The sequence below is a fragment of the Schistocerca serialis genome, chromosome 9 (genome assembly GCF_023864345.2).
Source record: "Schistocerca serialis cubense isolate TAMUIC-IGC-003099 chromosome 9, iqSchSeri2.2, whole genome shotgun sequence".
Classification (NCBI taxonomy): Eukaryota; Metazoa; Arthropoda; class Insecta; order Orthoptera; family Acrididae; genus Schistocerca; species Schistocerca serialis.
Window position 1 is genome coordinate 459526381 of NC_064646.1, and position 16833 is coordinate 459543213.

The following is a 16833-nucleotide window of genomic DNA, read 5'->3' on the forward strand; positions in this document are numbered from 1 at the left end:
CCAACCAGGAGAAGGGCCGTGGCGGCCACACCGGCACCATGGTCAGCCGAGCTCCAAGAACTACGTCAGTCTGTTAGAAGGCTGAGGAAGCACTACCAGCGCAGTGTCGTCTGGTGGGAAAAGCAAAGATGGCTACAGTTATACCGGGAGGCAAAGGACAACTTTCAAGAAGAGCTACAAAAGACGATAATAAACAGCTGGGAAAGTTTCGTAACAAATCAGCTGGCCCTCGATCCTTGGGGCGTACCTTACAGACTGGTGAGGGAGAAAATCCGCTCCCCAACAATGATATCGACGCTCAGGCACGGTGGCGGAATGACGGAATCTTGGCAGGAAACTGCCGAGGTCCTCCTTCGGTCACTGCTGCCTGACGATGACAGGAATGACGATACTGAAGAGCAGCGTCAATTACGAAACGAAGACCTTTATAGGTACGTAAATGACGTAGCGGTCCTCCCCTTTTCGGAGGAGGAAGTTGCTGCTCTTATTCAGTCCTTAAAGAAAGGGAAAGCCCCCGGACCAGACGGCATTGTGGCGGAGGTGGTGCAGTTCTTGGCCCCACAACTAGTTGCCCCACTTACAGATCTTTATAATGCATGCCTTAGACAAGGCAAATTTCCAAAAACATGGAAAACCGCAGACGTGGTAATCATCAAGAAAGGCCCCGAGAAGGACCATGCTGAGGCCAAATCCTACAGGCCCATCTGCCTGCTGGATGGCTTTGGCAAACTCCTAGAAAAGTTGTTAGCGAGCAGATTGACGGCTCACCGCATGCTGCAGGGGATGAGCGACAGGCAATTCGGTTTTAGGCCGGGGCGGTCGGCATCTGATGCAATCGCCCTGGCAGCCGAGGTCTGCGGCTCAGCCCCATGTAAGTATGTTGTCGGCATCATGGTAGATATCAGTGGCGCCTTCGACAACCTGTGGTGGCCTTCGCTCTTCTCCTGCCTTCGGGAGAAGGGATGTCCAGGGCTGCTATATGGGTGTTTGAGGAGCTATTGTGAAGATCGGGAGGTATGGCTATCATCCCCTAGCGGGAAAGTCCGGAAAACCATCACCAAGGGTTGCCCCCAGGGCTCCGTGTTGGGTCCCCTTTTTTGGGACATCCACATGGAGCCTCTTCTGGAAAGCCTGCAACGGAGTGAAGAAGTGCTAGAGGTGATAGCCTACGCTGACGACCTCCTCCTGCTGGTCGGCGGCCGAAGTCGCGAGGATATAGAACCCAAAATAGAGCGAGCACTAAACAAACTACAACTATGGTGCCGCAACACCAAAATGATGATCTCACCGACTAAGTCGACGTACCTGCTACTTAAAGGACAATTAACGAGAAACCCGACTGTGAGAATTGACGGTACGCCCGTTTTACGGAGACGAGAAACGCGCTACCTAGGAATCATCATCGATGAAAGGTGGAACTTCGCAAGGCACATAGAAACCGTAACCCAGAAAGCACTACAATTATTAAATAACCTGATCTCCATAGGACACAAGAGATTCCACCTTCCGCCCCATTTAATCAAACTTTACCACAATAGTATACTGACTTCCATAGTGGGTTACGGCTCAGGAGTCTGGGCTCACAGGCTCACGAGGGTGGTGCCTGCCATGACGGTGAGGAGAGTACAAAGAAACATGTTATTAAGGTCTGTAGGAGCATATAGAACTTCTCCGGGCGGAGCACTGCTAATCATAATGGGGCTCTGCCCTTTAGATATTAAGATTAGGGAGCAGGCCGCTTGGTACTGGGCCAAAAAGGGTAATAACACAAAAGTAGAGGAAATTATGGGGGTAATAGTCAGGGAAAAAGGAGAGATAAGGGAAAGAGGGATAGATCTATGGCAGGAGATATGGGAGCTAGATGAAACTGGTAGAAGAACCTTTCAGTTCCTACCAGATGTCAAGGAAAGATTAAAAATGAAGTATTTCGAGCGAAGTAGGGGTTTGTTCCACTTCCTCACCGGTCATGGCCCATATCCGACTTATCTAAGTCGGTTTGGGAAAAGGGCGACGCCTGCGTGCGACTGTGGTGCACCGGAGGGTACTCCTGACCATGTGGTTTACGAGTGCCCCCTTTTCGATGATGTAGCCGGGACACTCAGACGACAACTACCCAATACAAATACCTATGACCTTTTGAGACAAGAGGAGACTTTTCAAAGACTAAACAAACTAGCCAACGAGGTATCACAAAAAGTATTAAAAGCTTTTTTGAGAGACCTACAAGCCTAGTTAAATAAAAACACTAATTGCGACCATAGCTCCGGTCCCATACCGCCCGTTCGTGGATAGGTCGACTTCACAGTTGGAATCCGCCACGACCGGGACTAGGGGGGCTGGGGTAATCCCGAATAGGACAACGCACCAACTTTGACTTAGAATAGGAAGTAGATTTAGGCAATTAGAATAGGATAGTAAATTAGGAACCTGCAGCGATAAACCATCTTGCCTGCCCTGTGCCAGGGGCACGCCCATAGGGATTAGCTCTATGGGCAAGGCTTCCAAAGTAGTAGGTTTATACATTACACTGGCACAATTGTAACGCTGCAGGCAGTTAGGACTAACCCTTTCGTAGTAACTAGAAGTTAAGCTAACTTAGAATAAGAAGTAGTCTGCCTAGTACTAACCACATAACTGTCTGTAATTAAGTAAAATGTAGAAGCTGCCATTGTATTACGTAGGAACATAGGACCCACTAATCATTAAGGTGGTGGGTCAATCTTGTATATTTATTATTGTTGTTATGAATAAAGAATTTTTTTTTTTTTTTTTAAAAAAAAAAAAGTGCCTCCATCTGCTCGGACGTGGAAAGTGCGTCCCGAGAGATACGAGCGCAGCAGGACTACGTGCGACGTCGGTACCCCGTGTGCAAAGAGTTTGTACACGAGGCCGTCGTGCCACACGCAGTCGAAGGCCTTGGAGACATCAAGAAGCACCGCCCCGAGGTACTCCCGCGTCTCCAGCGCTCCCATCGCCTGCTCCACGAGGCGCAACAGCTGCTGCGTGGTAGAGTGGCCGCACCGGAAGCCAAACTGCTCCTCGGGAATGAGTTGCTGTTCCGTCACGTGGCGCAGCAGCCGCTCCGCGTACAACCTCTCAAACACTTTTGAGAGGGACGGGAGCAGACTGATCGGCCGGTAGTTCGCTGCCTGGCGTGGATCCTTGCCGCTCTCGGGGATGGCAACCACTTCCGAGTGTTTCCACGCGGAAGGGAAGGTCCCAGAGCGGAGAATGCTGTTAAAGACGTCCGCCAGAGATTGGTGTACCTCCGGCGGAAGCATCCGCAACAGGCAGTTGGTGACACCATCCGTGCCACCCGCCTTCTTCGGGTTGAGCCGACGGAGCTGCAGGTCCACTTCCTCGGCTGTGATTGGCTCGATCACGTCGTCTTCCTGTCGCGCAGCGAGAAAAACCGGCAGGCGCTCTGCCACCAGACGGACGTGATCGGGATCGACCACGCCATCAGCAGGTTGAAAGTTTTCTGCAAACGAGTCCGCGAGGATGCCTGCTTTCGCATCTGGTTCGCAGACAACGTTCGCACCCGCATGGAGAGGCGGGACTCGCTGACGACGACGAAGGAAACGCTTGGCGGTCCGCCAAGCGCTGCCGTCCGTCGTTGTAAGTGTGGCCACGAGGCCCGCCCAGTCCCGATGACGATGGTCGTCGATGGCGGCCCGAATCTCGCGCCGCGCCCTGTTGAGGCGGCGCTTCGTGTCAGGCAGCCGTGTGAGCTGCCACTCCCGAAAGAGGCGATTCTTGTTTGTGATCGCCTCTAGGATGTGCGGCGGGAGTTGGCGCGACATCTCTCGCGGCCGTCCTGGCCGCCTGGGGGTGGCCGCCTCTGCTGCAGCCAGTGTGTGCCGCGTGAAGAAGGCCAACGCTTCGTCTGCCCCTTGCACAGCGGGATCGGGCGCTCCCTCGAGGCGGTCGAGGACCTCGACACGAAAGCGCGCCTCGTCTATGCCTCGGAAGTTGTGGCGGTCGGACGGCATAGATGCACCGATTACGTCCATGTCGAAGACCACCGGGAGGTGATCGGACGACAGGGCACATCTAACGGTGGTAGACGTGAAGTGCCCAACACCTTTGAGCACGGCGATGTCGAGCATGTCAGACTGGCCACGATGGGGGAAGACGGTGTGCTCATAAGGCCCCAGTACTATCGCGCCAAGCCGTTGCGTAGCGCGAAGGAGGCGGCGGCCGCTGGCATTGGTGATGCGGGAGTTCCACTGCGGGTGCTTGGCGTTCAAGTCACCCGCAAGGAAGACTTTCCCGCGCACTGCCAGCAGGGCGTCGACGTCAGCCTCCTGAAGCAGTCCCCTCGGCGGCCTGTAGGCCGCAACGAAGGTGACGACCCCCGCCGTCGTGGTGACAGACACCCCAGTGGCCTCCATTGCAGCGAGGGGCGGAAGCTGGACTTCGTGATGTTTGAGGGACGCCTTGATATAGATAGCCGTCCCTCCGCCGTGGGTCAACCGGTCGGTGCGGTAGCACCGATAGTTGGCCACCTTCACGTGTATTCCCGGCTTCAGGAAGGACATGTCGGCGCAGGCAGCAGCAGCAGCACACTCTAATTTCTTCCTCTGTCTTCAGAGGTTGTTTTTCTGCGAAGGTTTTTGTCCCATTTGGACATTTCCTTCAGTTTTTGGTGAGTTTTTGGATGTGCTTGTCTTTCGATTTTTCTATTCTTTAGAGTATCGTGTGTTTCTTTTCTGTCACTTCAGTAGTGACGGTTTTTTTTTATTATTTTAAGCGAGGAGTAATGCTTTTGGTCTTTTGTATCGGTCTGGTACGTTGTTGTACCGACCAAGTGAGTTTATTAGATCGTTTTGCGATCTTTCCGCGTTGGCGTAAAACTGCTCCGCCAGGGTACGGAATCGCGTGTTTAATTTTACGATGTCTGCCGCTATGTGGAGGTCTTCCGTCGGGAAGCGCGGCGGTGTGTGTAGGGCTCTTCTGAGCGCTCTGTTTTGAATTTTTTGTAGCCGTTCTACCGTCGATCTAGCAGCGTAACCCCATACTGGGCACGCATACTCTAGTATCGGTCTAATTAGACTTCGGTAGACGGCAACTCCTGTGCTCGGGTCAAGGGAACTTGTACTGTTCAGTATTGGGTAAAGGATCTGCATCCTGCCTAGGGCCTCTTTGCGAACCTCCTCGATGTGGCACTTCCAAGTCAGGCGCTTGTCTAGTGTCACACCGAGGTACCTTGCAGTGTTTCTCCATGGGAGGTTTTGGCCCTGCAGGTGCAGCATTTGGTAGGGTCTTCTGGGGGGGGCGGCGTTTACCGAGACGTCTAGTCATCAGCATGGCTTGGGTCTTCTCAGAGTTTAGTGAGATTCGCCATTGTTTGGCCCATTCGTCTGTCTTGTTCAGGGCGGTTTGAAGACGTCTCGTGACCAGGTTCCTGTTGATGAGCAGGAGAAGAATGCGGTGTCATCAGCACCTGTGCTGTTTGTACGTGTTGTGTGGTTGGTATGTCTGCGGTGTAGAGACTGTAGAGTGTTGGTCCAAGAACTGAACCCTGTGGTACCCCTGCATGTATTCTTCTCCTGCTTGACAGTGATGGTTCTACTTTAATGGAGAATGTCCTACCGGAGAGATAGCTTTTTATAAGTTTCACAATCTTTCCGGGGAAGCCCTGGGTGTACATTTTGTGGAGTAGCCCGGTGTGCCAAACAGAATCAAAGGCTTTTGCCACGTCTAGTAAGACGATCCCGCAGTAGCCTTTGCGGTTGAAGCTTTCTGTGGCTGCTTCAACCACCCTCATTATTTGTAGGGGGCCGAATGTTGTGGGCGAAACCCAAACTGGAATTTGGGCAGGATTTGCTCTCTTCTGATGTGATCCTGTATCGGTACTAAGAGGAGGCGCTCATATAGTTTACTGAGGGTAGGCAGCAGACTAATTGGTCTGTAACGTTGCGGGAACATCGGGTCTTTTCCAGGTTTTGCGATCGAGACTACTTCAGCGTGTTTCCACTGTGTTGGGAATTTTAGCGATCGCGTAATTTCGTTTAGAATATCTGTTAAGTGTGTTATTGCCATGGGCGGGATATGTTTTAATAGTTCGTTGGTGAGCTGGTCGTGGCCTGGTGCCTTTCTTGTTGGCAGTGATTTGATGACATTCGCCACGTCTTCGGAACTGAAGAGCGGCGTGTGTTCATCGTCGTCGTCTGCCTCTAAAAAGGTGGCCAGTTGTCTGCGGACGATTGCGACGTGTTCTCTGTTCTGTACCTCTGCTGGCGTAAATTGTTTTTCGAACACGTCTGCTAGCGCATTTGCTTTATCTTCAGTGCTGAATTGCAGTCCACGTTCACCATGCAGAGGGGGCATTTTTGCGCGTCTTCTCGTGAACTGCTTCGTGGCTTGCCACAAGCTGTGGTCATCTAGTTTCAGAGTTGATAGTCGTTCTGACCATTGCTGGTTACGATACTCAGTGAGTGCGACTTTCAACTCTCGTTGTAGTCTGTTGAGTAGCCTCCTCGTGTTTTTGTTCCTAGTAAGTTTCCATTCTTTGGCGATTCTGTTTTTGTGTCTGATTTGGGCAAGCAGGTGCTGTGGGAGCTGCCTGGAGCGGGGGGCTCCCGCAGGCGCAGGCGTTGCTTCCCCAGCTGCTTGCAGGATCGCTTTAGTGAAGTCTTCCAGCGCTTGTTCAGCAGTCTCTGCTGTTGGAGGCGGGGCTTGGGGAAGTTCAGCAGCTATTCCGTTGCTGAACTGTTCCCAGTTTGTTCGTTTGTAAGTTGTGGTGCGCTGTGGGAGCGAGAGCCATTCTCCCATGTCGACCTCTAGGATGGGCGGCGTGGGGGTCCTTTATGGTCTCGGGTGCGGCGGCCGGTTGCGCGCGCGCCCCATTGGTCGGCGGCCGCAACAGGGCGAGCTGGTAAAGATGCGGCGGCGGCGGGCGGCGGGTGCCTAGAGTTTAGGTCACCCCCAATATCACAGAGTGGCCCAGGTTGAGTAGGGATTGCAGGTCCCGTATCACTAACCTTGGACCTGCTGGCGGATTGTATACAGCTATTACTGTTGTGAGTTTGTTCTGTATTTTTAGTTCTATTGCGGTGGCTTCAGTCCTGGTCAGGTTTGGGAGGTCCCTTCTGTGGGCATGCCTATTTTTAGTAAGAATTGCTATTCCGCCACCTGGTCGGTCGGCCCTGTCGTCTCTGTATGTTGTGTAGTTCTTTACTTTGAAGGTCTGGCCTGGTTGGAGGTGGGTTTCTGTGATGAGTGCGACGTCAACACAGTGTGTGTCTAGGAAGTCCTGACGAGTCTGACGTTGGGTGAGAACGCCATTAGCGTTCCAGTTTATGATGTTGAATGGTTTGGCGTGATTAATCTGATCCATTATAGAAGTTAATGGCTGCTGTGCAGATGATACTGATTTTGGAGAAAGTATCAGTTGCTTGTCAGAGTTCAGCGACCGTTTGTTGGATGGTGGCCACTACTTTTTTTATATTTATCTGTGTAACCAGCCCCAGGAACATTTTGATATCTTCTCCAAGGCCTGGGGATTGTTCTGGTGCTGGTGGTTGTTGTTGAGGCTGCTGTCTAGTCCACGGTGTTCGTGGCGTGAAGTTTGGGATTGGTTTTGGTTGATTGCGAAGTCCTGGGAATTGGGCTGCGTCTGGGCGGAATTCGGGCCATTGCTGTTGCGCAGGGGCCTGTCTGTTTGTCTTCCTGGAGGTCCATTCTGCTAGGAGTTCTAAGTATTTGGGACACTTGCGGTAGCTAGCCGTGTGTGCCCCTTCGCAGTTGGCGCATTTGGGTGGCGCACTCAGCGCCTTTGTGCATTCAGCAGTTGGATGGTTCGCACGGCATTTGACGCATTTGGCGGGAGTTTGCAAAATCTGGATCCATGATAAAATTGTTGGCAATTGTGACATTGCGCTGGGCCCCTTGGGGCTCTGTATGAAAACCGCTTCATGGCCCAAACGGATTAGTCTATGACAACCAGAGTAAGGCTGAAGCAATGGCCAACTCGCTGGAACTGCAATTCACAACACCCGAAATGGACGACCCTGAAGCCACCGCTCATGAGGAAACAATCATCAGAAGTGTGACCCGGTGGCTAAGGGGCCCTGTAGCAACCCACTTCCCCGAAATAACGTCCAACGAAGTATGCAACTTCATTAAAGTCCTCCAAAACAAGAAATACCCTGGTCCCGACAAGCTATCCCCCCTCCACCTTAAACACCTTCCTCCTATCTCCATAGACCTCCTAACTAAAATCTAAAACGCCTGCCTTCATCACTCCTACTTCCCAAAACCCTGGAAAATCGCCAGGGTGATCACTCTACCAAAACCCGGAAAAGACCTATTATTCCCTCTAAACTATCGCCCAATCTCCCTCCTCAGTTGTCCAGGGAAGATTCTGGAGCGAATAATCCTTTCCCACCTAAACCACTTCCTTTCCGTCAACAACGTTATCATCCCCCAGCAATTTGGTTTTAGAGAATACCACAACACCATTCATCAAACAATGCGGCTGGTTGAACATATCCGTAACGCCCGCCAAATCCGCCACAGCACCGGTGCCATATTCTTGGACATACAGAAGGCGTTTGACAAGGTATGGCACACGGGACTCATCTCCAAACTCCTAGACCACAATTGTCCCCTCCACCTCACCCTCATCATCCGATCCTTCCTTAGCAATTGGCAATTCTTTGTAGCCATCAGTAACACGACTAACAACCTCAGACCAACTGCTGCAGGGGTACCGCAAGGCTCCGTCATGGATCCTACTCAGTACTCCTTGTACACTAACGACATCCCGCATCAGATGGGCGGGCAGCTAGCCCTCTTCGCTGATGATACGGCGATATTTCGCAGCAGCTCCAACTTAGCATACATCGCCAGAAAACTAAAGGAACACCTACAGGATATACAAAAATGGACCCTCAAATGGAAAATCACTGTTAATTCAGACAAAACGCAGGCCATAATGTTCACATTTAAAACCATCCCAGAAGACGCAAACCTATCTCTCAATGGAACACTGATACTCTGGAGACCACTCGTCAAATACCTGGGAATCATCCTCGACTCCAGACTGACGTTCAAAAAACACGTTGAGCGCATCTACAACCGAGGCCAAGGCCTCATCTATCAACTGTACCCACTCATCAAAGGGAATGGTCTTCAGACCAAAACCAAGCTCAACCTCTTCAAGGGAATGATCCAACCTGTCATCACATACGGATCAGAAATCTGGGCCACAACTACAGATACGCACATGAAAAGAGTGCAAACTGTTCAAAACAGATTCCTCAGAATAGCCACCAATGCACCCCGCTTCCTACCTAACACTGATATTTACACAATACACAATGTCACGAAGATTACCCACATCATCCAACGACAAGCAGAAACTTTCTACACAGGAACTCAATCCTCACCCCATCCCCTCATCCAATCACTGGGCAATGTACCCCCCGACTCTAGAAGCAAATTCCCATGAATGATCATCGATCATAATTACAACATCTAACGCTCTGCCTCATCCATAAGCCACCACCTTCCTACGAGCTCGTAATCCACCATCCATACAACCAAATATCAGACACAAGGGAAGAGACATCTTGTCCCGGGCCTTGAAACATATAGGGGTCCTGTACCCATCAGACACTCCTCTCTCTCTTGGCGGGTGCCACTGTGTGAGGAGACGCTGACTAGAGCGGAGCGCTTGCTACTGGTGTTGCTGCCGTCGCTAGCTGTTGTACGTTCGAGATGCCGCCCAAGACTAGCGGGAAGGCCGCCAAGAAGGCTGGCAAGGCGCAGAAGAACATTTCGAAGGGCGACAAGAAGAAGAAGCGCAAGAGGAAGGGCAGCTATGCCATCTACATCTACAAGGTGCTGAAGCAGGTGCACCCTGACACGGGCATCTCGTCGAAGGCGATGAGCATCATGAACAGCTTCGTGAACGACATTTTCGAGCGCATTGCGGCCGAGGCTTCTCGCCTGGCGCACTACAACAAGCGCTCGACCACCATGTCCCGCGAGATCCAGACCGCTGTGCGGCTGTTGCTGCCTGGCGAGCTGGCCAAGCACGCCGTGAGCGAGGGCACGAAGGCGGTGACCAAGTACACGAGCCCCAAGTAAGGAGGTGGCTCTGGAATGGAATGGAAGGAAGGAGAGGGGAAGGCTCCTTCGTTGCGAGAGCGGAAAAACGGCCCTTTTCAGGGCCACCAACTTGCCTTTGCGGGAAGGGCGGAATTGTTGTTGTTGTTTTGTGGACGGCGGCAATAGCTACCACTTTGGTTGCGCCGTGATGGGGTGGGGTGGCTGATGTTGATTGTGGGTGGGGGGCGCGTCAAAGCGTGTTGCGGGGTACGGCCACGAGGTTGGTCCCCGTGGCGTGGAATGGTGGCACGTGTGCACGCCTCGTTGGCGTGGTTTTGACCCATTGGTGTTGGTGTTACCTGTCTGCGACGGGGGGAAGTGCGATCGCCGATTTGTCACCGTAACGACGGTCGTTTGCGGGTTTGTTTTGCACATTATACATGGCGAGGGTGAAATGTGAAATGTTTTGCCGCCTACTATTCCCTTTGCTCTACGCCGAGTTGACAATGGTGCGACGTAACTGCAGCATGGAGCTGTGTGAGTGACGTTTAAATGAACGTGCATTAAGACACATTGTATTGTATTGTACGGGCGAGTGAGGTAGGCGACACGCACGATGATGTACCTTTCGACTCTGATTTTGATAGTCGTGTCTGATTGATTTTGTTTGTTTGTGCGTACGACACACGCACACCGATGTCGTCATTCAAGATGCACGCGTGTGCAGTGCAGTACAGTAAGCGCGACGCTAGACGACGACGGTGGTTTTGGCGAATGTGCGTACACGTGTTTGTCTGTGTCCGTCGGTGTTTGTTTGTTGAAATTGTTTGTGTGTCGGTGATGTGATCCGATCCGTCGCCTCTGAGTAACTGTCGATCGGCGCGATACACCGGCATCACGCAACGGAAGTCTTGAACACCCGTCACACTGTTGTACACCGTCGCGCTGAGAACGGTAACGAAAGGTGGACTTTGATCGGTCGAATGTCTGGGCAGAAAGTGAGGAATAAGGAAAGAATGCAGGGGAGGGAAGGACAGAGGGAAAAAGAGAGAGAAAGGGGAAACAGAGAAACGCAGTCTAGAGCAACGGAACGTTCCCGTGTCAGAGGTGTATTGTACCCGCACTGAAATGCATTTAACGGCGCGGCTGCAAGTGTCTGCCGTGGTGAACGTTACCTTTGACGGCTGAATTGTGCATTGCTTTGCTCTCCCGGATGTATGTAACGTTCGTTGATATTGTTCTGAGGAAGAATGTATGACAGTGCCTTGCTGTTCATTTTCGTGTGCCCTCCTATTGTGTATGCTATTGTCTGTGTACTGAATGATGTATGTAGGTGATAGTGAACATGATTTACCAGTGGGGAAATGGATCGTCGTTAGTTGGCGTCACTCTGTCACGGTCGAGATAACGCACTCTCCCTACATAAAGGTGTCGAGAAAGTGTGTTAACCAGGGTTTGTTTTTTTGTTAAAGAGAAGGGACGAGAGAGAGAAGCGAAGTGGAGAGTGCGCTCTTTGTGTGTGTGTGTGTTGTGAATTGCGTCTGTGAATGGCAGTGTTTGGTGGTGGGCGTGCCCTGCATGTGGCCCGGAAGGCTGTTCGTTTCGCGGTGGTGTGTGGACAGTGGAGGGGCATGCGTAACGCTGCTGGCGTGGCATTCGGGAGATGGCAGGGGGCAAAAGAAAATGTTAAGCGGATGCTAAAGACGGGGAGGGCGCGGTGTGGGTGGCTTGCGCTGCGCTCGTCTGGCGCGTGCGGCGTTGTGTTTGTGCAAAAGAAGAAAAAGAAAAGAAAAACAATGAGTTGCCGGGAGGGGACCGTTGTTGTGTTGTGGTTGTCGTGTTGCGTTGGCGTGGTGTAGCCGCAGACGCGGCTGTCAGTGAACGTGAGGAGACGACGGATGCGGGAGGGGCGGGGGTGGCGTATTTCGCCGGTGCCATGCCTTAAAGCCACGTGGTCGTTGTGTGCGCACTGTGTGTTGTGTTACGAGACATTTTTGCTGCGCAATGGTGGCGTGGGGGCGATGAGAGTACCGTACGGTGTGCTTGTGCGCCGGAAATGACACACTGCGCCTGCCCGTTTTGGAGGCTGATGGCCGTGGTGTGGTGCATGGGGAGTGGAAATGGGGTGCGTTGATGTTGAAACATTGAAAAACAAACCAAAAACCAAAGGGGGAGGCATGGCGTGATGCGGCAGTGGTGGTGAGAGCGGGAAAAACAAAAAAGAAGGAAAAACAACAACAAACAAAATGAGGCGTTGTAACATCCCAGCAAAAAAAAATGTGTATCAATATTAAATGTAAATGGAAATGGACCCAAGTATAACCGCCCCGCACAAATAGCAAAAAGTTAATGATAATAAAAATGTGCCAGAATGTTAAGTTCCCTATAAAATTAACGTACGAAGATTGATCATAAACCCACCATAATATTGATTAAATAATGAACCATGAACCGTATGTAACATCTCAACAGAAATAATTAAACCTGATAAATTTTATAAGGGCAGCAGCGCTGACCTTCGGCCCTGTATTCAGAATAAAAAGAGCAAAAGATCGTTACCTCAATAAAAAAAACTGCATCTATATCTGCTCTTAATTGTAGATACTTCTACACAGATTCGTGCAATGCTGTCTTATATTTAATTTTGATTCTTGGAGTTAATGTATAGGAAATATTCTTTACATTGAAATGAATGCTTTTCTATAAAAAAGTTACTTTATAAAAAAAATTATTATTGGGGCATTTTTTGAACAAATTAATTACAATTAACATACATTATTAGATTTACGCAATGCAGCTTCATTACCTTCTATAACAATATACATCGTCCCGAACCGTAACCAGAGTCGCGAGAAGAGCACGCCGTCGACGCATGCCGACGCCCGCTCAGTACAATCGTTCACTCGCCACTACTGTCGACTGACTACTACCTCTCCCGACTCGTTACTTGCTACTACTGTCGTCTCGCGCGGTTAAGCGCAGACTAGCAACGATAAATAACTCTGTGGTCAGAGATTCTGTCATGCCTCGCCATCGCTGGTAATGAATACATACTTGTTTCAGCGTGCGTACCGGAACACGCAGTGCGGAGCCAAAGACTGTGTTGCCGAGGCCGTCGACGCAGTGCATGTCGGTCGAGTGCGTGCGGGAAGAGAGGCAGCGTCGGCACGGAGATGCAAGCGAGCGAGACGCACGGGGGCTGCGGCGTGGCGCGTTTACGGTTGGCGCCTTTGGTGGCAACGGCCGGGACAAGCAGCGGTGTATGGTGTGGTGCGGGGCGGACAGGGGCGGCGGTGGACGGGGAGGAGGCGGCGCGACGATGGCATGGGGGCGAAAACGGGATGGCGGATGTTGAGAGGCGTCACGCGCGGACACAGACACATAGATAGAAGGAGGGAGGGGTGGGTGGGCGGGTGGGTGGGGAGGGAGGGACGGTGGGAGGGAGGTAAGGAGGGTGCGCGGAAGTAGTTGGGAATGTGCGTACCATGCGGGAATGGGCCAGGAACACGCTCGTGGCCCGTGTTGTGGGTGCGTGTGACGTCGGTGTGATGTGGTGTGGGAAGGGAAGGGAAGGGAAAATAGGCTGTGGCGGCGACGCGTAATGGGCGTAGGCCGAAAAGAGAAATAAACGTGGGCAGTGTGTTGGCAACCGTCGGTTCGATTGCGACGTTGATGGGCAGGGCAGGGCAGGGCAGGGCAGGGCAGGGCAGGGCAGGGCAGGGCAGGGCAAGGGAATGGTGGTAGGAGTAGGCATGTGGGCGCAAAAATCGGCTGCTGCTGCTGCAGGCGGTGCCGTAACCGCCATGGCGGGGAGTGTGGGACGGACGATGGGTGGGGGAAGGAGAGAGGGCTTTAGAAGGGAAGAAAGAAAGACAGGGGAAAAGAAGGTACAAACAAAAAAAGGAGGGGGCGGAAGTGATGCGGTGAGAGGCGGTGGTGTGAGAAGGGCGGGGGCAAGGCGACAGCTTGCTTTGTTTATCGGTCGGTCGGTCGGTCGGTCCGTCTGTCTGTCCGCCTGGCTACGCTTCGTTTTCTGCAGCAGGGGCGGTGCGCGGCGTGGCTCGCGGCAGTGGGAACGCCTGGCGGCTGGACGGCCAGCAATGCGGTTGGATGGGCGGCCACAGCACCGCACCTGTGCCCAAGTAGGAGACGCTGGCGGCGGGCCCTCCGATGGGGCCGGCTGGGGCTGTGTCGAGCCGCCGGGCCGGGCTGTGCATGTGTAGGTGTGCGCCGCTGCTGCTGCAACAACGACTAAACGAGAAGAAGTAATGGCTGGTGAGTGCATTTAGGCGGTAGACAAAGGTCGGCACGGCATGTGGCGTTGTGACAGGGTTTGCTCACTTGCCTCGTTGTGTTGATGCGCAGGAAGATGCCGGCGGCGACAGCAGGTAGACGCGTACAGAGAGACGAACCCGGTCTGCAGCAGGAGGTGGCGTGCCGAGTGCAGAGCAGCGGCGGCTCGGTTCGGTTTGGCCCGGCCCGGCGGGCCGCGCTGTTGTCGCGGACGTGAGCGCCCCCTGTCGGGTGGCGTGTTGGACGTGTGGCTGGTGGCAGTGCACAATTGCGAGTGTCTGGCGGTGTGGCGGTTGGCGCGTCGGGCGGCGGAGAGAAGAGAGAGTGGAGAGGTATGTGTTGCAGGCGCCTTTGCTGCGCTGCGTCGTTGCGTGCCGTACAGGGCGGGCGCTTGTCGACTGTGTGACTGTGTGGGCGGTGTGGTGACCTGGCGGCGTTGTGCCGCGTGTGCTCGGCCGAAGGCGTCGGGAGAAGAAGGAAAGGAGAGTGAGTCGGTGTGCGTAGCCCGTGATGTCATGTCACGCCGTGTCATGTTTGCGAAACGGCTGCTGAGAGGTGTGGTAGCGAGCCGGTCGGTGTAAGTGCGAAGGGAATGTTAGTTTGGCGGTTTCCGTGTGCTTTGTGGCGTGTGAGTGGGAATAGCGGGGCTGGCTGTTGCTGGTTCCTTGTGTCTCGTTTAGCTTGATGGCAACGTGGAAGGACGCCGGTTTCGAGCCTTGCGTGTGGTTGTCGACGTTGACTGGTTGGGGTGTGTGCCGATGCACGTGCATGTTTGGGTCGCGAGTGTGTTTTTGGCTGGCTGTGGTGTTGTGTGTATGGGAAGGGGGAGGCGGTGGTGATGGTGCAGTAGTTGTGTCGTTGCCACGGGCGTCGGGTGGGGCTGTGCGTAGTGGCGGAGAGGTGTAGGTTGCGGGAAGCGAGCCCGTCGTTGACGGTGTCGCGTGAGTTGTGAATCGAGTGGGACGGGAAAGGAGCAGCGTGCCGCTGCGTCGTGGTCGTTAGCAGAGGCTGTGCTTGTTCGTTTTGTGGACGATTCGTGCGAGGCGTTTTGGTGCCCTAATTTTTTGAGACGACGACTGGTTGGTGGCGTGCATGCGAACTGGCGTTGTGCGTTTCCCGTGTCTTTTTGCACTGGGGGGCGTGTCGATTGCCGGCTGGCGAAAGGTGCGCCATCGGTGGGGTGGGTCGCCGGCACAAGTAGCGGCGGCGGCGGCAGCAGCAGCAGCTGCAGCCGCAGCAGCAGCAGAGCAGCAGGCGGCGGCCGCCGCCCGTCCCGAGGCGTTGTGTTTATTTTGTCGGCTGTGTCGGGTGGTCGGCGAGCTGTTTTGCAGTGCGTGTGAATGGTGGTGCAAAAGTGCTGGCGTTGGTGCTGCGACTGCGACCGCGCTGAGCCGCGGGCGCGCATTAATGGTGTTGGAACAGCGGCTGTGTACGGTAGTGGTGTTGTCGCACGGGCATCCGGGCCGGCGCGGAAAGCGCAGTTGCGGTTGTCCTTTGGTGCCAGCCATGTTGCGTGAGCGGCGAGTTGCTCTGGTCGACACGTGGTGCTCTGGTTTGTTGTTTGGTGCCTTTGGCCGGTGGGTGGTTTGTGTGTCTCGTTCGCACTCGGTATCTGCTCGTGGTCGTGGTCGTGCTCGTGCTCCCCGTCTGTCGGCGGTTTTCGACGTCCTCTGTAGTTTTTTGTGGCGTGCCGACGACCCGTCGCGACCTTTAACCCAAAGTGTGGCGCCCGAAGGTGAACGTAACCTGATCTCGTCGCTTAAGCTAAGCTAACCTAGCCTGTAGCGTAACGTAACCTGAGCTGAGGTCAGCTGAGGTGAGCTCAGCTCAGCTCAGCGCAGCCTAAGTAAGCTAAGCTGTCCGGCCGTAAGGTAGGTGCGGCTGCGGCTGCGGCTGCGGCCACCAGACGTCTCACGTTTGAACGCTTGAACCTACGTTTGACGCTTAACCTAACACTGACCCTTAACCTAACCCAAGTCCCCTTACCTAACCTAACCTAACCTAACCCACGTCCACCTAACCTAACCCAGACGTAAACCTAATGTCTAACGTCTAACGTAACGTGTAACATCGGCTGTCGTGTGTGCTGAAGGCAGATTCAGTTGGTCTGTAGTTGCGGATTACGGTTTGCCTCGGGCGAGGGGTTGGCTTAAGCGGCGAGGGGCGGCGCTCCATTGGCCGGTGCATGTTGCGCAGGCGGCGCCAGTTTGCGGCGGGAAATTGTGAGAAACGGCTGTGAATGTTGGCGGGCGAGAGGAGGAGGACGGCGCGCGATGTGGCCCGACGGCTGCGGGCCGATCGGGAAACGGTGGGAGGGCGACGGAAGGCGATGGGGCGGTGGAGGTGCGTTTGCACGGCCGTCATCGCCGCACGCCTTGCTTGTGTGGCTGTGGCGCCGGCCGCGCTGGCCGGGCTGCCGCTGCGACGGTGTGGGAGTTTTGCCGAAGGTTTGGCCATTGTGGCGGGTCGTCGGCTGGGGCT